The sequence below is a fragment of the Atta colombica genome, unplaced genomic scaffold (assembly GCF_001594045.1).
Source record: "Atta colombica isolate Treedump-2 unplaced genomic scaffold, Acol1.0 scaffold35, whole genome shotgun sequence".
Taxonomy (NCBI): domain Eukaryota; kingdom Metazoa; phylum Arthropoda; class Insecta; order Hymenoptera; family Formicidae; genus Atta; species Atta colombica.
This window is the reverse complement of record NW_017259459.1, coordinates 1,244,114-1,270,995: the sequence shown is the minus strand read 5'-3', so window position 1 is coordinate 1,270,995 and position 26,882 is coordinate 1,244,114.

Genomic DNA, 26,882 nt, shown 5'->3' with positions numbered 1-26,882 from the left:
GTTTTTTTTTTTTTTTTTTTTTTTTTTATTGAATTCCAGCTTATGCTGGGCGATGTCTATTGTGTTCGACAGAAGCTGATTCACACGATCATGATGGTCCCGCGTATTATGAAACGATTGCGCTTGCCGATTTCTCCATACATAATCGACCGATAGTATTATGTGAAATATATATATAAAATCTCTATCAAAATCTTAATTAGATTTTGCCAAAACTACATTCAGAGAAAATTATATTTAAATTATATTTAAATTAAAGAAATCATTTTTTTCGTTGATTTTTTTTAAATTAAGTGAAAATATTTTTTTAAGGAACGTTCAAATAAAAAAAAATTACTTAATTTCAAGAAATTTTATTTTTTGACGTGTAAATCAAAGAAACTTTTCTTTAATCATATAACGATGCTCAAGTTTCTTCGATTCAAATAATTTCTTTTTTAATCGAAGAAACTCTTCTGAGTGTATTTTTTAAATTACTATGATAACAATTTAACAAATAGACAGTGAATATATTTAATATTCAATTGGTAGTAAAATTGCTTAATGTATATTACTATATTTCTTAATAAATTTCAATAATGATGTTAAATTGAATTACGACGTAGCATAAATCTTAAACAGATCGAGATTGTGAAAGCATCCTTCTCGTGATACGAAACTTGTCTTGGCATTTAACAAAGTAATAGGCAATAACGAGCCGTGAAACTCTTAGTGATTGTCACAGGAGCGTTTTGCTTTTGCAATTTTGAAATTACATGACACGCCAAATATAGATGCAATAGCTATCTCAACATGTCTTGAGCCTCTTTTAGATACGGACTTCATCGAGACAGTGACTCATTAACGAATAAAACTCAATACTCGAAACATGTTCTTAACAAACATGTTCGTTATCTCGAACATTTGATATATCCGATTGGAATTTTTTAAAAAGTAGTAGACTTTTTAGTAAACTATATAATTATAATGCTTTCTTAATATAATTAGATATATCTCATATATATAAAATAAAAATAATAAAAATGCTTCTATCTTGATATTATTTTAACTTATCAAAGAAAAAAACCAAATTGAGAATCTTTATTAATTAAAATTCTATGAGAAAAAAATTAAAACCTAATACAACATTTCACTTAAATGAACGTACCATTAAGATATCAAGTGCCTTAAACGAATGCCAAGCGAGAAACTACGCTTGAGAGTAGCGAAAGAAAGCGAGACGGTTCGATCAATAGAGAGGAAAGAAAACCGAGAAGGCAACAGATCAGAGGTATGAGAGAGAAGGCGGGACTTCGATGGCACCAAACTTGGAGTACACAGCTGCCGCTCGGATTTGCCGGCAGATAATTGCATGGCTTTTCCCGCAAATGGTGTACCGTAAGACCGTGTTGTCGAGTAGTGGTAAAAAATACGAGATGCAAGTATACGCGAGTATGACACGCGTGAGCGGAATTTTGCAGTGGCCGCCGCCTCGCTTTCGCAAGCGAACGTTTCAAGAGACACGCCAAAGGGTATCGGAAATTCGGAATTATCTCATTAATGGTAATTCTTTTTCAGGAGTGTCCTGTGATTGAGTATCATACGTATGAAACCATATATATCGTAAATGCTGGTTTCTTGCTGATAGGCATTGTGATTAAATGTTTACTCTGAATGCTATTTGATGCACATGATTGAGACATTTTATGCCAATGCCACAGCATTTTTTGACCATGAAATTGAATAAATAAAAATTTAATTATGATACTAAATAAAAACAGTATTATTAATGGAAAAAAATGGCAAACTTTCGAACTGCATTGCCTAATAAGGATTAATTCGTTGATTATTAGGGCAACAAAAAGTTTTGCGGCAGAGCGAATAAAAGAAAGATCTTTTGTTCCACTCGAAAGAAATAAGACACAGGTAGTACGTTTTCTCGTTTGTCCAGTTCTTCCAATTGACAAGAACGCCTGATGACGACCCATGAACATGACAAAACATATCTCATGTTGGTGAACTCAATGTAATGCATGGAGCAAAGTCAGCGACTCGGCGTCAGATTGATCTCGATTTGAATGTGATTTTGGTCGGGACGAGTTCCTGGACACAAAAGCGCGCTGCGCGATTTAAGGAGACTTCATTCGTTCGCAACGACTAAATGAAGGCGAATCCAGTCGGTCGATGCCCGCGAAACAAGAGGCATTTCCTGTCCAGACGTCAAAACGTAAAAATATGACCAATTACGTGTTACATATATGGAATATCTCGGCAGTGGAAATTCACTCGCCTTTTTTTGCAGGTGAGTTTTGTGACAGAACTTACATTACTTTCGCGCTATTATTTCAGGTGATCATAAACTCACACTGTTTCTGAACAATATATCAATTATTAAGTATTAAAACAAATAAAAGTTTTTTTTTATATCTTGTATTATTAAACATCAAGATATTTGAATATTAATTCTTTAATATTAACTTGTAAAACTATGTTAATATACTATTCAGACACTGATTGCAATGGTACATCAAGTTAATCTAAAAAAAGATTAGCAAATATTGTATCAGGTAGAAGTCTTTGGCCCAGCTGCCTTTCACGTACAATTTTATCCACTTGATCGCATTACGACCTCAAAAGGTAAGAACTCATTGAACGCAACGTCCAATCTACAGACGGCGGCCCGATTGCGATAGGTTCGTTTAGATATCGGTGGGCCTAAAAGGCCCGACGTCGCTATGTGACGATCGGGTGTGCTCGTGTAAATAAATGATTTCGTATTAACAATCGGCATTGAATGGAAGCCCGCCCGTATATCAACTGCATTTGTTAGCGGGCGCGCCTCCGACGCTCGACGTTGAAAAATGTACACTGCGCCCAATCGTCTGGCAATATTTCAATATTAGTTTAGCCATTGTGCACGCGAGACCAGTCCGCGAAGTGGGCGCCGGATGAGCAGCTAGCTTCTTTATTCGCTTTGGAAATAATATTTGCGCGTGATTGGCTCCACGATGTGATATTTTCTTTTTTTTTTCGCGACCAAGTCGAACGTTTCATCGATTGAAAACTCTGTGTCATAGTGAAAATATTTGCTGCCCAACTCGCGATAAAATCCATCATGATTCATAGAAGATATTTCTACGGTTTCTTGAATCTAAAAAAATTATGCGAAAATTCTTTTTTTCATATGGAAATATTTAGGTTTTCATTAGATCATTAAATTAGAAACATCTGAAAATAACTTTGTTGAAACATAACACTCAAACTATTACTGGAATGTTAAAACTTTTTATAGCATTGCTCATTATTTTTTAATTTACAATGCTATTATTTTGATGGTTTAATAAAATTATTTTCGAATTTACATCCAATAAAATTTTTAGATACTTCAAGTAAAATCAATTATTTTATGTAGACAATTTTCCGGAAAAATATTTGATATAATTTTTTAATTCTTTTTAAACATAATTTTTGAATTTTAAAAAATTACAAATGTAATTTTTTATATCTAAATATGATTCATGTGATTTTAATATGTAAAAAGATCTCTTCTTTGTCACCAGTTCAGTAATTTTTCGTTCCACTGCTCAAGACAAGAAAATGAACGATCGACAAGCATGTTCGAGCATCTACAATATGCTGGACGAGTAATATCGCTTCGAGAAATCGATAATAAATCATGTGAGCAGTTAAACGACGTTCTTTGTGTCATTGGCCGAGTTCGTTCTTCCGTTCAAGGCTCCTCGTGCGAATATTTCCTGCGCAGATATGCCCACGCGATTCTCTACCGCGAATCAGAATTGAAAATGTGTTTTCCCTTGTATATTGATTCAGCTGAATCGACATCTGACGCGTCATCACGTCAGACGAAAATGATTCTTAATGTATAATTTACGTCTTCATTTACATATGAACAAGACGCGTGCATCAAGACTGCAATTCTTGCTTCTTATTCTCCGTTACAGTTAATTCTAAGTTATATAACTTAGAAGTAACTTGAAGTATATTTTCGACGATTGTTTTCTAATTGAGAACTTTTCAATGCCTTTCCCTTACTCTCTAAATTTCTTAAGAATGAAATCTCACTCCAAAAGAGTTAAAATACTGCCACTATTGAAAAAAAAAGTGAAAAATTTTCACTCTTGAATAAAAGTAACAGATTTTCACTCTTTTGGAGTGAGATTGACACTCCAAAAAAATAGTGAAATTTCTTTTCATTGAAGTGATCTCATTCTAAAAGAGTGAAAATCTGTCACTTTTATTCAATAGTACAAATTTTTTATTCTTTCAATAATGACAATATATTAACTCTTTTAGAGATTTTCACTTCAAAAAATTTAGAGTAACGGGGAAGGAATCGCTATTGCAAATTAGTTTGTATCATGTCCAAAAAGAATTTCCTTCTTTATAGCAAATAAATTAGAAAATCTTCATTCGTGAATCGTATTGAGTTCAGTTGAGTGAACAATTTTGAGACAAGATCTCAATTTCGCATTCCACAGTGTAGAGATTTTTCTCTTATGTTTGTAATTAAAAATAAAGCGGCGTATTAAATCTCTCAGATTACCCGTCTATATCCAGTGGCAGCTCGAGCATAAAACATATTTATGTCGATTCCCTCCAACTTGTAATACAGACGCACAAAGCTTCGTCAATTGCAGCCTTAATTGGCGCGTTTACCTTACGTTTCCATTTAAATGCTCGGCGAGGTCGTGCCGTACCGCGGCGCGCGGACATTCGCGGCGACCTTAAAGTCAGGAACCCACTCTCTTCGTCTCCTATACCGACTCCCGCCTCTTCGCGACCGAACGAAGAGGGCGACGCAGGGGCGACGCGACGCGCGTCGGCCACGAGGAGCCACGAGCCGTCGCGTGGGACTCCAAGCGGGTTCTCGACTTCTCTCTCTCCCGCTCGACGAGCGCTCTCACGAGTCGCTCCCAAGAGGGCCAGCTTCTTCCTCCACCTCCACGTTCAGTGTTCACCACCACCTCCGGCAGCACACGCTCCCTTCTCTTCTTCACCGGCGGCTCTTTTCTCCTCGGACCCTCATGCGCTCTCACGAGAGACTCGTCCCGAGTCCCGACTGACGTCCGCTCGCATACTCAGACGACCGAACGTTCTCACGCGCGTGCACGGAGCACGCACACGAGGGCACAAGTCGACTGCGTGTGCCCACGTGTGCAGGAGAGAGCTGCAGCGGACAATGAGCGGCCGGAAGATGAAAACGTTGATGGAGGATGAGCTCGCCACTGTCGTAGGAAAATCTCAAGGCGCATCGCGCTTTACGTCATAACTACTACGTCATAACTGTTTTATTGTTTCAGGTTCTCCAGCCTTTTCGTATATAATAGTATAAGGATTTGATTGAACGCTGAAAATAAGTTTGTAATATGTGAGTTTATATAAATTTATAAATTTTTTCAAATTTTTTGATGATATAGTTTTCTTTAAATAATTTTCTAAAATAGCTTAAATTCTTATACTAAAGAATTTTAATCATTATTTATTTTTTAGAAGATGACATTTTGCATCCTTTGTGCTCTCGTATTAAGATAACAAAAGTTACGCGACTCTCCTTTACTTTTTAAATTAGAGAACCTCCTTAATTTACAAAAAAATGCAACTATTTTAATAATAAGGATAAAAAGTCTATTGATAAGACGAGTAAACGTCACGTTACTTTCTGCACTTGTTAACTCGGCGTAATGCCAAGAAATTTTCCGCACAAATTATTTCTGCCGGATTTCTGCTTGCTAGAACTTCTCCAGCAAGCACGATTTAAAATTATGATTATCGCGATAGAGATGCGCTTCGGAAAACGAGATCTCCTGCCGCTGCGTCATAATTCATTCATCTTGGATGCACGCCAAGTCGCACGTTCGCAAGCACGAGGTTAAGAGGAAAAACGAATTAGACTCGACTACCGCTGCCAAACATCGCGTGCCGCTTGCACTTACGCACGTGCGTGGGTGCCTTTTGGCGCCAATAATAACCGAGAATCGTCGCTCTCCTCAGGGTGAAAGCTGTTCTGAGGCGTGACGGGGAGGTCGATGCGTTACCTTCTTAAATGCTCCCTATGACGAATTCGTATAAATAGTTCTGCAATGCTCTCTCTTCGAGCTACGAGCTCGCCTACATAGTTTGACTTCATATCGTCTGGAAGCGTAGAAAAGCGACGCATCAAGGGAAATTTCTTGCAAATGAAATTTCCACAAAGAAATATTCATCGATCCTTTGACAAAGTCAGATTAATCCTCGTTTCTAACAATGTAGATTAAATCCCGGTTCAACTTAATCTTCATCTTTTTCTAATTTTTAGAAGAAGATGAAGGGTCAGTTGACCCGAGATTAAAATGAATTTACACATCTAGAAACGGTCATTATGTAGAGTTTTCTACTGGGAAAACTAATGTGACACTGATACTAATGTGACATTGATATGCAAATCAATTTACATATTTTTGGTGTTGATAAATAATTTAATACTTTTCAGGTTATGAGGTTATCGTGACAACAAAGAATATGTAATTAAGAGAGTTAAATTATTTATTAACATTAAAAATACGTGAATCGATTTGCATTCAGTGTGCACCAGTGTTGCACTAGTTTTTCCAGTAAAAAAACGCCACATTACTAATGTCAGTAATCGATAGAAATTTCGCTTTCTCACTAGAACTTCGTTATAATAAACTGTTTTTTCAAAAAGGGATGAGGAATAAACAACAAATCGCTAAAAAAAATCAAAAAACCAAGTAACAATGATTAGCGAAGAAAAGTTTTGTCATCACACACCGTCATTCCGTCGCTCATTGGGAAGCAGAGTACCGGTGACGACGTAATAACGTCTCCTCCGCCGTTGGATACCCACGCGTACTTGACCGCTACTGGCCCAGGGCCCACCGCAGTCGTTCGTAATAATAAGGCTCGGAATAAGTTATTATGTACCCTCATACCCGACGCTGACTCTTCGACCGCGTCTCACGGACACCTCTGCGAATGTATAAGTTAGCGTGCAGAAATGCATTCACGCATAAGTACGTACACCGCCTGTATTCGAAATACACCAGAAACATGCGCGTCAAGAAATACGGGGATCCATTGTTTATAATTTGAATAACAAAAATTTCATCCAGTAAATATTAGTCGATGATCGAACACGATGTTTGCGTATGATTTACATATCTCACGCGCCTAATGTAGAATTGAATAAAAAAAAATATCGTACAAACAAGTTTTTAAACCGTCGTTCGGGAAACTACCGAGCATTATTCGTGATATTTACGAAGCGTCCTATGTATACGCGAAAGGAGGCGTATACTAATTAGGAATGGTGACCAAAGATTTGAATTGTACACTCAGAGAAGGAAAGGGAATCCTGAGCAGCTGCGGAAAGGGTATAATTTTGTATGTCCCGAAGTCGCCCTTGTCCGTGCTTATAAATTCCACGGAGGTTTTCGTTGCTACTAATTGACCCGTTCGTTAGCCCTCCCGCGCCCAGACGTTACAGCTTCGAGGAACATCTTCGAACAAATTAAAAGTTGGACCCGCGTCCCCGTCCGCTCCGACTGCATCTAATCGAACTATCTCGGAAATCTTGATAAAAATCGCTAGAAATCGCGCACTACGCACACCGCGAGATTGCTCCATTGTTCACGCCGCGCCGGTAGGCTAATAAAAATTCGCAATGGTGCGCCGTGGCGAAACGCCAATCAACGGAGACGTATAATCAGGCTATAGCAAATAAAGCAGCAGCTAGGAAGAGAGCGTCTGAAATGTTAAATTGGTCTAGATTAAGACCCTCGCTGCACTTTCGTTGCACGAGGAGCAGTTGCCTACTGTGCGCAACCCGGTGATTATCCTCGGCGAGGACCCGAGCCACCGAAAAATTGGCATTGAAATACCACGAGACAGTTTTATGGCAGTTGATAGGCCCGACGTAATTGCCTCGAATATTTTTAGAATGCTTAGAATGCCTGGAGATTCGCAAAAAGGACTCTCCTGGCTATAATATAATAGCGCGTAAAATAAGGGCAAAAAAAACATAAATAATTACAGATATTTTATATTTCTTTATAATTACTGTATAAGCAAAATATTTCAACGAAATATTAATTTATAAATTTGATAATTTCAATTTTCAAATTTTCGCGCAAGTCAACATCGATACTCATCTGATAATTGAATATCTCATAAAATTATCTAATTAAACGAATCTGTCGAATTAAATATTTGTGATGTATCTCTTCATAAATATCTTGGATATGTGCATTTAAATGTCACGTGTGTACATAGTCTCGACCAACATTCAATCGTAACTTGAATATCAAGAGAGACGGCATAGAAAAATGAACTCTCTTATGTTTGATATTAATTCCGGAGCGTCAATGTGTGCGCCGATAAAAAGTTAATTAAAATACGGCTATCTACCGTCGTTTCATCTGTTTGCTCATTAATAGTAGCCCAGCGTGTCCAATCCATTGATTGAACCGCGCTATGCCAATCGATGGCGATCTATCGATGGAATAAGAGTCAATCGACTCCTTCGAGAAGTAATTAAGCGGCTTCGAAAGAAGGATCTCGCGCGAGACCCGGCGATCAAGTAGGCAATTCGAAATTATCGAAAGAATAAAAAAGAATCTTTTGTGCCTGAGCGAGAGAAGACCATGATTTTTATCGCGGCGACGCGTCATGAATATTTATACGCGACAATCTGACACATACGCGAACGGCTAATATGTTACGTCGCGCGATTTCGCTTTGCGATCACTGATGGTAGATATGAAAGGCCGTTGTCAAAATCTTCGCGATAAATTCGTTCGTGTCTGGTGAGTCGATTATCGTGGACTTTTATACGATTCAACGATTAGACCAGTAGGAGACTGCGGAGAGGCGATTATCGCTACTGGCGATGGCTCAATCGCTTATATTTATCTTGACTCCGATTTGCAATACGTCAAGAGGAATCTGCGAAAGATACACTTGGTAGCGTCTTACACTTGATATAGTATAAATAAAATAGGATTATATAAATAAAATAAATTATAATAAAAAATCTCGTTGGATGATTCGGGTTTCCATTGATTATTTCATTCAACGATGTTGATCAGCGTACAGAACATTCACAGCAGCTTCAAACACGATTAGAAATAAATCGAATATTCCGGCATTCCGTTGCCATGCAAGACGAATTACGGCACTGCTCGACTGATTAGAATTTTACGGCTACGCGCATCAATTTACGGTATATTGAATTGGCAATGTGATACGTATTGCGGTAATCTTCGTAGTCGTGTTCAGCATAAACTTTGCTATCGTAATGTCACAATATCTATTACAGCTCATTGACTATTTATATTTTTTCGGAAGATTTTTATGTTTCAAACATGTACATATACATATAACGGTTTTAAATTTTCTGTACTTTATTGCGAGAGTTTAAAAACTTTCGAGAACTTCATCGAAAATTCAGGCATCTCAAGAATGTGTATCGATCGTGAAATAAAATTCTCAGAACATTAAATTTTTATTCGAGTCACTCGAGCATGTGTAACGTGCATTAATCCAAGTATCAGCCGCGCTTGCAAGGTATCTGTATCTTCTCGGGCGAGCTTCGCTGGAATCCCCGACAAGAAACGTCTCTTACCGAAATGTCTCTGGAGCCGTTCGCGAACAAGGGAAGAGGACGGCGAGGAAGACGGGCCTTTTCAGACCTGCAGGACACGTCCCAAACTCGAATAAGCGATCTGCGGTCCACGAGCAACGTTCGCGAGACCAAATTTGGCGGTATTGTAAGGGCCAGCCGTTGGGCGGACAGCTGTTTCCCAGGGTCGCGGCCGCCAGGAACATCGACGAGCAACAAGACAATCCCGTATGATTTATATTTATGAGCACTCCGGCATTTAATAGCTGCCGCACGCGGCATTGCGCACACCGAGTCATTCCGCGCGAAGAGGCCGTACCAACCGTAGACCGGAACCTCGTTTCCAGAGCATACGAGACGTCAGCGAATAGCTCGCAAGAGCTCGCATGAGACGTCGCAGTTAATCTCTTCCTCGTTTCGCGCGAGGCGCGACGGCAAAGGGGCGTTGCGCTGCAAATGTTCAAATTGAAGCGCTATTCAGCCTCTGGTGCGATTAGTACGCGTTCTTTTTTTTTTCTTCGTTCTCAAAGACCTCCTCTAATACTTTGAAGTAGCTAGACTGCAGCTTATATTCATTAGCTTAATGAAATGATAAACGACAATTATTTCTTTATCGTTCTATTTACAGGCAATAAAAAAGGTTATTCATAATCGATGTTAGAATCAAGGAACAGGTTATTATAATTTTTATTGCGTTTAGGGAAAAGAATATTTTACACATATTAGAACTATTATAGATTTTACATTCAGGTATCTCATTAATTTCAATTTCTTTCTCCTTTTAGAATGAAGCATTTATCGAGGAAAATTGCGTTTGAAAAAAAGGAACATTAAATAAATATAAAAATGTTAAATAAGGAATAAAAATGAGGAATATTAACTTTTAGATGGCAGAGATCTGTCTTTTTTAAATTTTACAGCTTTTTCTTCAATAAAATTTGTCATAATTTATTATTTTTCACTGTATTCTTCGCCTCAAAAATGTAACTGTTTCAGTGCTACTATAATAGCTTTCCTGTCCTGTAAAAATTAAACAAATACATCGAATATATGAAACACAATGATCAAGCAATTAAATCGTATTTTTTTCAAAGAGCAAAAAATCGATATAATCATTATACATTTTGAATTTTTTTTAAATTTGTTGTAATTAATAAGTGATCCAATATTATTATTCTGTGTTTTGCTTCAGACAACTACATATGGAAAGGAATTATTGTTTCTCCTAGTATATTTACCGTAATTAATAACTGTCTTCTACCGTATATTCTCTTAATATTATGTAAACGCAAAAATTGATGCTAATAATAGTACAATCGACTGACTCTTTAATTGTAAGTCAGTGTTTGTCAACAGTAAGACTTATGCAAATCAGTATAACGTTCTTGTTATAAAGAAGAAATTCTGTTTTAAACATGGGACTTTCATAAAAATAAAAGACTAAAAATTGTTAATTTAAATATTTAACAAAAAGTTTAAATGCGCCATTTCAATTATTTTCAATATCAAATTCAGATATTATTTATCTTTAACATCTTTCTGATAGGCAGTTCATGTTACACAAGTTCGATGAACAGGTGCGTGGGATCAGAATTTCGTTCGCGAAAAAGTTGATGATCACTGTGCAAGAGTAGCGAGGGCTGTTAAAAATGATCATAAAGACGAGAACACGCATGACACACAGCAATAAACGATCCCGATCGATGCCGCCGGCCCCAGGTGCAAACTCTCTGTGCACTGATTGCGATCTTGTATCTGCGACTCGTTAAATCAAGACGTTACCACGATATCATCTTACGTGGGCTTTTTCTTCCGTTTATTTCTTCTCCCATGCGTTTATCTCTACGACGGACTGCATACCGTTCTTCTTTCATACTGCCGATTCGAATGCGACTCCTATTCGTTTTATCATGATGGTTCGGCCCCATTAATCTCGGATACGCACCTTGTGTTTGGATGTGTAAATTTGAACGAGCGTTAATTTAATACGCCCTACACCTTTCTCGGAACAACGTAGTCGCGATCTGTCTGATATCTTATATCCTGGCACCGACAAGTATTAACATTCGAACTCTTGTGTGTGATTGTGTAGTTGTAATCTTATACTCCGGCACACGCTTCTCTCTCTTGAGATTCACTAGCATTATTAATTAATTAATTTTTAATAATCTTACAAAAATATATTCTTCTTTCTAAATCAGAATTAATGAATAATCACTGATGTCAGTGCCAAGTATGCTACTGGTAATCAGTGAATTAAATGTGAGATTCCCTAATCTTTCTTATCTGTGATCTAACTTGTTTTTAATGCTTAAATTCAATAAATATGGTATTAAAAAATTGAAATTAACATGCAAATATCATTTTAGTTATGCAATACTCAAACGTCCTTCCTTTTTTAATTGAACTTCACTGATTATCAATGCCACTGGGTAATTAGTGACTATCCATTGATTTTGATTTAGAGAGTTCAAAAGAAAATTTTGACTGTACGTAATCTATAATAATAACACATTTTTCACGGTATTTGAGACAAGAATTTCAGCTTTAAAAAATTGTGAAGGAAATCGCGACGTCGTTTGACAATCAATAATTTTTCGCTACAAACGAGGTAAAGGCGTCAATCCGGATCGCGCACGAGTGTAATAAAAAAAACATGTCGACATGAAACAGTGGAATGCAGCGTACAGTAAGCTCTTCCGTGACAACGTTAATTAAGCGCAGAATATTGGCATTAAGGGCGTCATTCCGAAAGTTCTACCGATCCACGGTTTTCTCGGTATCTGCGACATTAAAAATCGTAATTAACGAGCCGACATAAACTCTACCCGGTTCACAGAACGCTATTCTAATTATCATCGTTAGCGGCAAGACCTTCGTTAAGGCGCATAGACCGCGTATTTGCGATTTTAAGACAAATATTTTAACATTTTTATCTACTATATGTGAGTCGTGGCGAAATAGTATCATGACATACTATAATTTAATAGTTCATTGGACAAAGTTTTAATTTCCAGTAGATATAAAAAGGAAGCGTATTATTTTTATTGTTTGAACAGTATTATATTAGTAATGTTAATTGACTTATTGTTTTAATAAGAAATATCTTTTTTTCTACTAATATATTGAAGCACAACAAGAAAATGTATATTGAATACAAATTAATACAATAAAAGTATATTTTCTGAAATCGATATCAATAATCTTCAAAAGGATCACTTTTAAAAATAAAAGAAATATATTTTCCTATGTATATTAAGTTACCCATGTTCCTCTTGAATTTACCGTTCCCGAAATTGTGACCCTTCTGTGCCACCGAAGGAGCAGGTACGCGGCGGATCTCGCTATCGCCACTGAAAATCCTCGCGATGGAAAGGGATACCCTTTATTTGCATGCAAGGTCCTTTAATAGCCAGGGCACATCCTCAGCGACAGAAGAAAACCGGAGCGCACTTGCATCCGCTCGCTGCCTCGTTATTATGCACCACGACCTTCCCGACCTCGATTCCCAGGGCGGAAATTGGTTTTATAATTTAAAGCAGGCATACACACATGCCGTAATCGAAGCCGAAGAAATACCGCATTGCGTCGCACACGCATGCTCGATATCATATGCGCGCGCTCGTCCCTTTACAAATCACTTTCCCTGATTGACGCTCAATGCCTTCGAACTTGTCCCGCGCGGGCCCACGCCTTATTATATCAAGCGTGGGGACCCCTCCATGAGGAGATGTCTATCGAACAGTTCGTGCCTCGCTCTTTTATCGTACCCACGGATCGAAATTCCCCGATCCCCTCTTGCGATGCCAAGTCGCAGTGCTCCTTTTTCGTATGACGACTGGCGCAGCGGAGGCGTGCGCGCGCTGGTAAACGGCAGGTGTATCGACAAGAGGATAACGTTGTATGATAGTCGGCTTGCTTGCGCGTGTCTTATTGCGTGCCTTCTTCGCCGCAGTGTGCAACCACTGCAGTATCAGAGGCCAGTGCACCAACGAAAACAAAAGTCAATTTAAAAAAAAAAAAAAAAGAAATCTCGCAGTCCTGATTGCACATTGAGTACATGAAAAAATATCAAATATCAATATGCAGTATCAGAAAAAGAAATGTTGGACCCCATTACAAGCATTGTGATAGTGAGTTACGTACAGGCAATCGCCGTCGAAAAGAATCGAAAGCCATCTCGATGGCCGTCTCTGTCAAATATCTTGCGTAGCATTTAAATGCCTTAAGCATTGATCGGCTGGCACTCGAGTTGATAACATATTTTAGGCGAGGTCAGCATTCGCGAACATACACGCATGAATACACTGCGTGTTCACGTACTGTAAAGAAGATCCTCCCGGGCACGACTTCGATTGCTTCAGAATTGATTGACATGTTGTCTAATGATGTTCTAATAATAACGTGTCTTTTGAGACCACCAACGTTTTGTGATGATTTCGATAAATATCCTGTCCAAGGTCCTGTCCGACCAAAATCCGCATCTTACCTCGACTAATGACTTACTCTCGACCGCCAATTTGTCCCGCTACGGGGGCAGAAACTGTCTCCAGGGTACACGTGCCCTTCCTCGGTAATTATATATTAGGGGACCACGAATGATTTGCACACACAATGAATGAGCGGATCGCCAAGATTTAGGATCTTTTTTTAAATTATTACATGGAGGAGCTATCTATTCAGAATATATATTAAAGGAAAAGAAGTAGGTAATTTCACATGGATTTATTTCTTAATTCCTTAATGATATATCAAATACGATAAAGAAAGCCAAGAATGGTCAAAGTTGAATATTTCAAATAATACATTATATATTCTTGTATTAAATTAATTCATTTCAGATATAATTGAGAATCGAAAAACTTTCGGACACAATCATTCTGAAACGCTAATAACTCACCTAAATTAGAACAGAAAGAAAGTAAGAAACTTATTGAAAAAGTAAGAAAAATTTTATTACCTCATTAATGATATTTGTTCAAATAGTTTATATAAATAATAAATTAAATAAATATCAACTATTCAACTATTCTCCAATATATCGAAATAATAATATATCGAAATTAATAAAAAAAAAAAATGCGAATAACATGATAAGTGAAAAAAATTAGCTTTAGATAAAGCTTAAAATTAATATTATTAGCTAATATTATTTCCGCCCATGTTAACGGCTTGGTTGATGACATCTATGACATCTCGCGAACGACTGAACCATGCGGTAGTTAAAATATGTTTATTTTCTTAAATCCAACGGTAACATAGAACAAATGTTTCGCATCGGATATGCGTTTTCAACAGTCCTTTATGACACAGCGCATACGCACAGATATTTTTACACTCTAAAGCTAATAGGTAAAGCTATTAAGCTAATATGAGAGAAACATTACTTATACAAGAGGTAACGCAGCATCTCATTTTAATACGTTAGAAATTAACGTAACGTAAAAGAAACCTTGAAGACAAAATAAGTTTTGCTTAACAATGCTTTCTAATGAGATTCTTCCCCACAAAAGAAGCGCGGTGTAAAATCTCGAGAGGGAAAGAGAGAGGAGTCGCTGGGTATCTTCCAAGGCACGTAGGCAATAAGAACGTACATTCTACTGGAAACGGCACGCGGTAAAATATGCGAGGTGCCACGTTCATCATACATCTCGCAAACAACATTATCTTCAAAGATAATTAGATACGTTTCCACGACTCGTCATCTCTTGCACGCATGCATCCTAGTTGAAAGAGTTAGACGAATATCTTAACACTCGACAATGTGATGAGTCGCAGCTTGTGCATTTCTAACCGACCGCGCTTAGGTAAAGCTATCCCCGTAAGGTATTATATTCCACAAGGCAAGAGAGTTCTTTAGATACAATTTTTGAAAAAGTCTCTTTCGACCTGCGATGTACTGCCCACTCGCTTTCTGCGAAACACGCCGTACCTGGGACTAGGGTTCTTCCGGTTTTTTTCTCCGTCTTCTCAACGGTCGAAATTTCAACTATATGGAAAAATCCCAATTGTGGTCTTTTAAGTACTGTCGACGTTCTCTTTATAACTTTTCCAGCTCGATGATCTCACAGTTTTAGCCGGAAACCTAGCGGGCACATCAATCAGTACGATCTTCTTCTTTACTGGAGATAAAGTTTGTAACAAGACATTAACTTTGTAATTACTATCATTAAGTATTTCTGCTATACGTCTAAATAACTTCAGTGTATTTTATCATAAATAAAAATTTTTTTAAATCCCAAAAATGCATAAAAAGAACTTCAATTATTTTTTTTAATTTTGTAAAGTCAGACACCAGTGCAACCTTTTTTGTAGATGGCAAATAAAATAAAGAAAAAGATGTGGAAAAGCCGAAACGGAAACGGCACCGGCATAAAGACGACGCCGCCCTCTTTACAACTCTTCTGCCCACCCCCGAACCTCCGACAGGAACCACGAAGTTTCTCGGATCTTACGGCCCGGGGGTAGCAAGAATCGCGCCCGTGTGGTCTTCCATTCTGGCAGACGTCCGCCCCACGCGACCTCAATTTATTCGACACCTCCCCTTGCCTTCAGCGCTCGGAAACTGCTCTGGATCTCTTCGAGACAAGACGAGCATAGCGCGTTGAAACTAAGAAGAGAGACGACTGGAGGTTTAGCCGACAAGAGCGCGAGCATACTCGTATAAAAAGAGTTATTATGCTAATGGGGACACGAATCCTAATTACAGTAAATATATCTCCCATTCGATCGCCCATCTTACGCAAACTTGATGTCACGATATAAATCTGGATTTAAGTGTTTTTTAAGAATGTAGTGATTTGAGATTAAACTAAAATTTGGATGCACTACAAACGATAATATTATACACATGACGTGATGCATATCACTGAATGTGATTATTATGATAATTATGCGACGACTTATTGATCAAAGAACCTTGCCAAGCCAAGATTGATCGCGCATAAAAAGAGATAAGCTGCATAAAATTAAACTAATATTTCGATTCAATAACTAGAACTGAATTTTTAATATTCTCGAGTAAAAGAATTGTCAGGGGTGGTCTCATCGGTAGCCTTTCTAGGAAGACAGACATTGTGCCGCGAATTAGGACGTTAACGAGCAGTGTGCGTGTCATTAGCGGAACGATTAAGTTGAAAAAGAATCATGCGGGCAGTCTCGCAACATGAGCATCCACGGCATCCCGTACAACATAAACCACCAGAATACTCGGAATCATTACTCAAGTATGAAAATTATAATGCACAATCCTGTAAATGCTTTTGACGATTTACGTTTTTATAAAAAATATAATTTAAAATTTTGACGATATATTTTTTATATAAAAGTAATAAAAGAAGAAACTTGTACCATTTTTTTTTCTTGAAAAATAAGTAAATGTATTAAGTTTAAACAATAATTTACATATAGCATAGACTAAATATAGGCGATTATAATCGTAAACCTCATCACATTTGCAATTAAGAAGTGTTTGGCTTCTTGCTTCAGTGAAATGATTCGCGAATCATTCCTGTATTCCTGGCGCGAGAGCGAGATCTCCCCATCGATGCCACCCAAGCTTTAATGCCCACTCTCGCAAGGCTAAAGCGCAGGGGTGTGTCTGCACCTGTACCTTGAATTAGGCCAATTCAAATTTTAATCGGTCCGCCACCCAGAGCGCATCTCGCGGCTTCCAGGAGCCACTACCATGACGATCCTCCCGTGGGATCAATTGCTCTATAATTTTATTCGCATCAATTAACTCGATCCAGCTAATTACTTACGCCCAGCTCGCACGCAACATTATGAAAGAATCGTCGTCCGTTAAAGCGCAATCCTGAAATAACGGAGAACGGCACGCAAATGTTTTTTCGTGATTCGTGGCCCATTTTTTTCATTCAGATAAAAGCAAAAAGGGGATGAAACGATTATCAGCTTGTCTGCATTTGTAATCAAAATAACTTTGCATTATATTACAAAGCGACATTCCAAATAACATAAAAAATGCAATTACTTTTTCTCGTAATTATTTTATAACACGTAAGAAAATAATTGCATGCTCAACCAGTCATGATTGCTAAGAGAAAAGAAGAGCGAGCAAGTCCGACTTTCTTATCGCCAACACGAAAAATATTCTATAATAGAAAATTTGCATCGTCAAAATATTAAATAAGCGATAATCGCCTTTAATGTTATGATGCTCCTCATTCCTGGCTTGCTTATTTGAAAAACTGAGTCATTACATCGCCGCGCCGTTACCACAGATTAACGATGCATCACTTCGAGAAGGTCAAATTGTACCTAATAGGCCTCAATTGCCTTTGTTCTCCGACAAACATCTAGAAGCCGTAAAAAAAATTTCGACCATGGCGAAACTATTAAATTGTTATAAGTTGATTGTTAAATACAGAAAATTAATAAGAAACTTACAACTATATGCCGACACAAAATGCATAAGCATCGCATAGTTATAAGCATAAGACTGTCTAAATCAATGAGCATCCAGCAGCAAAATCGTCATATTGATTTATACATAATATATCCAGACCATCTTACGCTAGCTATGCGATGTTTTATGTACTTTGTGTGCCAGGTTAGTTAGTTTTTATATATTTTTATCTTTTTCATTAATTCGACAAGCAGAATAGTGTTGCAGAAGAATAGTGTCAAGAAATTTATTCCTCAATTCAGAGACAACTAAATAATAATTTAAATAAACGTGCACTATAAAATCACAGATCACCAAATCCGTAATAAAAATATACTGATGTCACATACACATACACGGATTTTTTTAAACCATTACACTTAATACTTAATATACACTTAAATCTCCGTTTCCCACGGTTCGCGAACTCTGCAAGATTCGAAACAAAACCGTGACCATAATGTTACCTCCGCCAAAAATGATGTAATAACGTCGGCTGCACGCAGAGACGCGCTCTCGCTTTATAACGCCCTAAATTAAGACCTATCTTCTCTCACACTACTGCCTATTCCCGCCGCTGGACAGCCCGAATGTCCCGCAGGACGGTCTCTCCCGCAATTTGGCGAAATTACAGGGTGGCATGGCATTGATTAGGGGGGGACGATTAAACAATCTAGGCCTCCCTGGTAGAACTTCTGGGAGGGCGAGGACTACTACTCTCTCTCCTTTGAACTTGGTGTGTCTATTCAGTGTTGCGCGTACTCTCTATCTCATCTTTGCTCCCTTTTCTTCTTCCTGGCGAAGAGAGCGTCCGCTCGCGCAGGCAGATGATCGCCTTCGGGCCATGCACTCAAAATGAAGCAGTTATACGACCGAACTAATAACATATTTAGGAGAGCGAGCGTATCCCCACCGAAATGTGCTCGCGACCTCCCAAGACGGGCACGCTTCCAGGGCGCGCGTCGCGTTGAGCTGGATCGAGGGCAAGCACGAGATCGATTCCCTCATGAGAGAGAATCCCTCGGCATACTAAAATAACAGTTTAATCGCTCTAAGAGAATGTTGGTATTCACAGAAATGAGAAGTTTTTTTAGAATAATATGTGAAAAAACCATGTTCATACAACATGATTAAATACATTATTAAATTTATGTATATAACGTCACGTTATACATACTATTGTAAGATTAAAATAAATGTTTAATGTCTCAAAAAAATTTTTTTAATAATTTTCATAAAATACAAATGTATTTAAAATATTCTTCGGAACACGCCAAAATATGGCAAAACCGTTGCTTGACAAACGTTAAACGAGATTTTACTTTAAGACTAGATATATAGTATTCTGCAAACTACTGCATCGTTTTTTCTCCCATTTCTGAGGATAAATCCGAGACGGGCGAGTCGAACGAAAAACAGGCCTGACAATGCCTCTGGTTTCCATGGACTTGGATTCTCCACAATACAGCCGAAAGCGCCCTTTGTCGGCGTTCAACTTTTACCAAGTCACGACGTTTTACGGTCAAGCCGGACCACCAGCACGTGCCAACCGACCTGAAACATATGTTTCAACTTTCGCAAAACCGACCTATCTATGGTCAATGGGTGGCTGTGAACGTCAGTGAATATGGAATTACATAGGTCTAAAAATGATCCCAAAAATTCTAGGATTCTAAAAATAGTTACAATTTTATAAGAAAAATCATTGTTAAGAGATCTTTAAACCGAATCTTTAAACGTGATGTCGAAATAAGTATTAATCGTAACCTTTCCTTCTTTGGACATATAGTAAGTTTATAATTAATATGATATCAATTACGTATCATATTCGAATTTTGATTATCGTATGTTCGCAATGTTGTTATAAACGCCAAAGCAATTAACTTTACGGAGATAATTGGCACAAATGAAATGAACGTATGCCTGCTCGATCGTTACAACTAGCTTCTGAAAGCTGTACGTAGCACGGCCTGGGTGGCGAGTTGATTAAAATTTGGATTGGCCTAAATCCGATATACGCGGGCACACCCCTCCTGAAAACGCAGCAGGTTTGTACGTTGTTTTCGCTCTATTAAATTTTAATCACCGAAACGGATTTCAGTAGACCACCGGCGCATCTTATGAAAGTACATTTTATGCAAATATATTCTTCAATAAACCACGAAGTAATCTTTTCACACATCTTTCGAATCTTTGGATCTGTTCAAATATTCGCAAAAAACACAAAAACAAGATTGAGTATGTGATCGAATACAGTAATCAAAATAATATTTAAAAAATGTTATTTCTATCTTTATGACAGTAAATATAGCAAAATAAAAAAAATCGCAATTATTGTAAATAACTTAACTTTAATATCTCGCGTAATAAAATCATCATAAAATATTATTTAAATCATGTCTAATGAGAAAAGTTATTACGATCATTATATTTTTTTAACCCCCCCTTATAATAATTGTGTATTTGTCCATTAAAAATTCATCATTTACGTCACATGGAACCACTCCTCCTGTGCACATTTAATTCGATCGAGTTATTTGAGATAAGTGGATCTTACATGGCTATTAAACGATCAAATATTCATCAAATATTCGATCTGCTTTTGCAATTAGGTGGAGCAATCGGTTGTCTAAATGGCGAATTAATTAAAGCATGAATTGGCCTAATTTCAGTACGCATCAGCTAAAATTGTTATTTAATATGTCGTCATTAAATAATAACGATTATTTCGGGAGGAAGTGCTGTTTTCTACCAGAAAACGTTTCCTGACGCTCCTGAACGCTTTTAAACTGCTCTCAGCCACGCATATATGGACACACACACACATACAAGAATAGACCGTTGAAAGCCGTTTACGAAACTCCATTTGACTGAGCCAGTCTAATTGCGTGTGTATCGAGATGAAAAGCAAATTTGGCTTTTACAGGAAATAGCATTCTGTGCATTCCTACGAATTTAATTTCTCTCGATCCCTTGGAGAGATAATTCTTCGCTAATACGTTGTTTACATCCTAACCAGCTGGCAAACAAAAAAAATAACAAACAGACAATTTTAGAATTATCAATATATAATTATATCAATTATAAAAGAAATTTTTAATTTAAAGCAGAATATAGTTCCATTCCACATCCCGTGTTAATAGATATGTGATATATATAATTATAGACTATAATTATATATAATTACATATAATTGTGTGTTATATATACAATATAATTATATGTTCATTATATTATTATTATTTTATTATTATTATTATTATTATTATTATTATTATTATTATTATTATTATTATTATTATTATTATTATTATTATTATTATTTCTATTATATTAAAGGTGTAGTAATTGCCATCATATGGTTTAAATATTCCGTCTTCCAGCACAAATCAGTATCATAAAGAGAATGTTCGTTATTGCGAGAACTGATGACGTGATATCTTATGATCATGTTATTGAATATGTTAAAAGATCATGTTATTGAATATGTTAAAAGATTTACCAATATTTCAATGTCGAAATCTGATTACAACTTATCGTTCGCGAGAGATCTTGGCTTCTGAACACACACGCAATAACGGTCACAAAAAGATAAACATAATTCTGTCCCATCGTTAACATTGTTATTCAGGCAGGTGTATTCCAAGATTTCGAACGAACTTACTCAATCATTCGTTCATTTGCTCACTTACTATATCTCTCGCATATTCATTTTCATCGTTCATGAACGATAATAAACTGCAAAAAAGCGAAAGCAGGATGAATCGACGGTAAAAGGTTGATATATTTATTAACTTGACCGGCTTATCAGTCGCATATCGGTATCTCTCTTCTCGCACAAATAAACACGAGTTTTCTGCCGATCGCAACGACGACTGGATTCGACCGCCCATGTCGACGGTCCGACTATCAGCTGACAGTCAGAATCGTATTATTGAGAATTTTATCGGCGTGCCCCGTGTCCGCGAAGATCGTGAAGAGTGCTGATCGCAAAGTTGCATCGGAGCACTAATTGCGAGCCGCTTCTTCGACGCCGAGGCACACGAGTCGATGTACGCTGCTCGTTAAGAGGCGGATCTCTCCAAGGCGGGTGCGCCGTGATCATGCTGCCGAAAAAATTCCGCAAATTACGACGGGCCCCGGGGACGCGAGTACGGACAAAGGATTTTTTTTCCCTGCAAATATTATTGTGCGCAACGATGCATTCGTTACCGGAAGACGACGACCACCGGGCTGGACGATAAATTAATGGTTAAGACAGACTTGCTTAAACACGTACATTGTAGTTAAAAAATTAAAAAGATATTAAAATGTTTGAATGAAGGAACAAAATGTGCTCCCCCCCCTTTTTACAATGCATATTGAATAACTTAGTAAAATTAACCCTTCTGTCAAAAGTTTTTCAATCTTTTTACTACAATGTTTCACGTTTTCTTCTAAATATGTAAAAGTAAAAATAAAATTAAATCATTTTTTCACTTTGCATAAAATAATTCTTCGTTGTTCAAAGGAGAGAATTTATAAAGGCGTTATAATTCGCACAAAAAAGTATAAAAATTATGACTGTTTTTAATTTGAAATCCTGATATCCATTTAGTAATCAACGAAAGAACATTTTCTTTGTATTTAAATAGTCATGTTATATTTGTACAAAGCAGATATATCATTTCAATTCAAATTACTAGGAGATGAAAGAAGTAACATAACTCTTCAGTTTAACTACACAATAAAGTGCTACTTAAAATTTAGATATCTCAGAAAAAAACATATAACCACGTATCGAAAATACAATTTTTTATAAAAAAAAAAACTATTTCCGAACAGGTCATTCGATGTCATCAAATTCCTCAGAACAAATTCCGCCCTTTCGTAGATCCAATATATAGGAGAGGGATCACTGATCGTGATCGTTGAGCGAACCGGAAAGAGGGTCTCACGAGTGTTTCCACTTATAATAACATTCCGAAACACGTAAATACATTCGAGTGGTACGATGCGCTGCTGTAGGTCCTCGGTAGCGAAGATGGCCCGGGCGACAGTCGCTGGTTAAAGCCGGATCTACCAATGGCCTGACGTAGCCCGGATTGCGGCTACCAGTTGTCGACGATCTTAAACGTGGTTTCGGTAGAAGTGTTTTTTCTTTCTTGGCAACCTGTCGTGCTTGCTACGAAACTTTGTGATGTCTCGATGACGGCGACCCCAATTCCAGTATTTTCATTACGGGAGAAAGATTTCTGTCGCTCGAAAAATTCCTTTCATCCACTCTTATGGGAGAGACGTGAAGTATATTTTATTATCGTTTCATAAAAGGTAAAGAAATAAGATTAATTGATACCTACTGATATTGAGAAATTACCCGTCGCGTTGTACGCGATATAAAAAGTTCATTACGCGTGAAATCGCGACGAACGCACCTGTTCTCAAGTTATTAAACCCAAACGGCTGCGTGTGTGGTTGGGCTTTACATCGAATCACGACGTTTATATTTAAGTTCCGCCGACGCGTATTGATTTTCATATCTAAAACTTTGCTCGAAATAAATCACTTATCAGTTAATCTGATATTATATAATTATTAATAAAAATGTAAAAAGCATTTATTGTTCTGAATTTTAGAACCGATTTTAAATATACTAGCCGCATTTACCATATCATGAAATATCCTCAAGAAAGTACGATAATGGATTCAAATAAACCTTCTAAAACTTCTGATAATTCTAATTCATAATCGAATTAATATCGTAAGAATGCTAATATTCAGCTGACGAGATGAGAGCAATCATAAAGATCATAAAACTCATTAAGTATGAGGTCAAACAATTAATATATCAATTAAATAGAAACACATTTTTAGATGTAATTCATAGTTTATGCTACTATGATTATTTTACGCAAGTCGGCAACGCTTTTCAACATTTATACTGGGTATCTCAAAACTAATATTATGTCCTCTGATTAAATCATAAATTTTTCTTATTAACATACATTCTGTACCAAGTATATTTCAAGTATCTTAATTCTAATATTTCTTGTTAATGTTTTATAGGATTGCCTCGCAAAATAATAAAGACATATCAATGATTTTACAACTATGTTTTACAACTACATTATATTAATAAATCGTTTATTATTACATTATATTATGCACATAAATTTTCTTATTTTAGTTGTTCCACCAGTCTAATTTATATAAATTGCCTACTGATCGCTGATTCAGAAACTTAAAAGGGAAACTTAAAAAGAGAAATCATCTTTTCTTAAATCCCGTATTCAGATGCAATGTCGGTATTGAATAAAAAAAGAATACGCAAAGATCGTTTCATAATGGAAGACAATACAATGCTGCATGCTAATTAGATACGCCATAGAAGAATTCAAAATTGTCATGTACGTGTCCTTTTAGAATTGACTCGTAACGAGCTTTTTCTGTTCTTTTCTGAATATTCGTCAGAGATTAGTTTACCGGTCACTTCTTTATATTAATAAAAAAATCAAAAGCAGCTTTTGCAGTAATGAGAAAAATCACTTCTTGCAGCGATCGCTTCCTCGATTTGGCAGCTTCGTCAGCAAAATGCACTTGCTATTATATCTGCGAATTACACACTGCATACTTCAAATGTCCTTGCTTTATATTCGCGAGTGAACGGATTTCACAGAGTTAAATTTAACGAAGATTATGTCTATCATATATATATTTATCACTGTTCTGTGATTGTGTTACACACAGGAAATAGAAGTAACTCGTTACTTGTAACAAAAATACAGTTACAAGTTACTTTTTTGTAACTTTACTGGTAACTGTATTACTTTTTTTTTTATAACTAACGATAACGTAATTACATTTTTTTAGTAAGGAATTTTACAATTATTTTTACCGTTATTTTGCACACGATTGGACATAGTTCTATTGGACACAAGCACTTGAGACTAGAGAGTCCTAGACACCCGTCCACTATGATTGGTGGTCGATTTTTAAAAAGTAACGGAAAAATAACGAAAAGTTACTTTCTCAAGTAACTGTAACTTGTTACTTTTAAAAAGTAACTTTCCATTCCTTACACATTACAAATGATATACTATGAGAAATACTGTCATGTTTTATTAGTATCGTGAAAAAAATTCCTTATTCTTTTTCCTCCTTTTCCTTTTGGTTGCGTTTATTACTATCACATTTCAACCGTAAAAATGCTATTGAATGTCCGTTTAGAATGCATAATGATTAGCTGTGTTAGAATGTATTTCTTTGAAATTCGGACCTCAAAGAAGCTTGTATGACACGCCGCCGCCGACCGGACGGAAGTTACACAGATTAGGAAAAAAAGACGGAATATCGCTCGATGGTCAATGTATAAGGTCCATCGCTCTTTCATTGCTTTCTCTACATTTTTCGTAAAATCACTCAAGCATTATTGATCACAAATAACAATCTTCTTTGTTCACGCCAACTATTTTATCTTATCATTATGCCAACTGCTGTGAAAAATGCTTGTTCAACCACCATTCAAAAAAATTTGTATTCAAAAAGATGAAAACAAATTGTTTAAAGAGACCGCATTGAATTAACTACTGCTCTTTAAATCCGGCTAGAAATTTTTTCTATCAAAATAAAATATAAGATCTATTTATATATACATGTATAGATCGCAGTAATTAATTTTAGTTAAATACATAGATAACAAAAAATACTTTATAAAAAATCATATTTTATAAAGAAAAATAAATTACATTTAAAATTCATAATTATTTTTTAATGAAATACACATTCATCATTTTTATAAAACAAATATAAATTTGTAAATTAAATTTAAATTTACTAAAACAAAAATTTGATTATAAAATTTCAAACAATATTAATAATTTTTTTTTTCACAGAAACTGCAAGCGTCATAAAAATATAATTTCATTCATTACCAACGGTGCAAACGGAGATATTTTATTGTTACTTTCGCCGTATGGCTAGTATTGCAGACTTTATAGAATTATATTAATATGAATATTATATTAATAGAATTATATCTTTCTATGTAACACGCTATGCAATATATATGCAATCGTGTTTTCTACACGTTTGTTACGTGTACAATTTATTAGCATGTTTTCTACAGTAAAATATGGATACGGTTCGTTTAAGCACGCGAATGTTTATCTTTGGTTTCCATCGAGGCTTTAAAACGAAAATTATGTCGTCTGAAGAATTTAAGAGAAAAATTTATAAGCACGGTTTGGACTAACCATGAAGGATTTCCTAAAACAATATAATTATCCGCCGCCATTTACCATATCAGTTTAGACAAATCTCTCTGACGACGAGACAGCAACAAATATCCAGACTAACCTATCACGATTGGTCGAACCTTCTTAATAATGACGTAATTACTTAATTTCTGTTTTCAGTCGCGGTGGAAGGCTGCTACCGACTCACTTATTAAAATTTAAAAATCCTGTCCGGTTCTGTCTTAATTAAACGTTGGGCCCGTCTGTCCCTTTAACCGACTATAATTTGATGCAACGGCGAGTTCGCTTTGAGGTTTCAATTTGTACTGCCATTACCAAAAAATTGAAATCAAAGCAAAAGCAAGTTGGGGAATCATAAGTGAACCTTTGCAATGCTTAATTACGCGTAATGGTTATGCAGGAATTGCATCTTAAATGTACTATTTGTATGTATGATCTTTTGATATCAAGAAGCGTAAGTGAAAGAGAAGTAAATGATATTCCTAATTAATAATCAAGCTAAATTAAGGATGAATGCGATCGTTTTCTATCTCGTGCGCGCAGTTACGTGCACGCGACGAAACGCTGGTTTCATTGCTCTTCGTTTTCTCTTGCATTCATTCGTATAGCTCGACATCATCTGGTC